Genomic DNA, 542 nt, shown 5'->3' with positions numbered 1-542 from the left:
GTAAATAATTCATTTATATTTAAAAAGAAAGATCATTATTATAACTATATTAGTACACTTTATGACATATTTATTGGTACAAAAATTATATATTAGAATATAAATATCAGGCTGTGTGCGTGTGTTCTAATTTACAAATGTGACAACAAAATTATATTTAAAAAAAAGTATTGTCTCAAATTTGTAAATTAAAATGTACACTTCATCATTAAGAAGTAAGTTGGTCGTTTGGGGTTTTACCAGCTGGTTTGGTGCCCTGATACAAATACCTCTGATACGTTGTCTGTCGTTGCAGACAATAGATGTCAAATACGTTGTTACTTATTCACAAAGAGACTGACTTGCGTTCAAGCCAGTCAAATTATTATTGTATTCTATTATAATAATGTATATAATATATTATAATTTATCATGATTACAAATAAATTATTAGATTCAATGTTTTGCTTTTTGTTACTCTTTAATTTATTTGACCTTTTTTCTTTGTTTATCAGTCCAGTCAGCTTGTTGAAAATTACGAATTGATATTGTCAGATTGAATT

The sequence above is a fragment of the Cimex lectularius genome, unplaced genomic scaffold, assembly GCF_000648675.2.
Source record: "Cimex lectularius strain Harlan isolate CLEC.00 unplaced genomic scaffold, Clec_2.1 scaffold49, whole genome shotgun sequence".
Classification (NCBI taxonomy): domain Eukaryota; kingdom Metazoa; phylum Arthropoda; class Insecta; order Hemiptera; family Cimicidae; genus Cimex; species Cimex lectularius.
The sequence above is the reverse complement of the archived record's forward strand: the minus strand, read 5'-3'. Positions refer to the sequence as shown.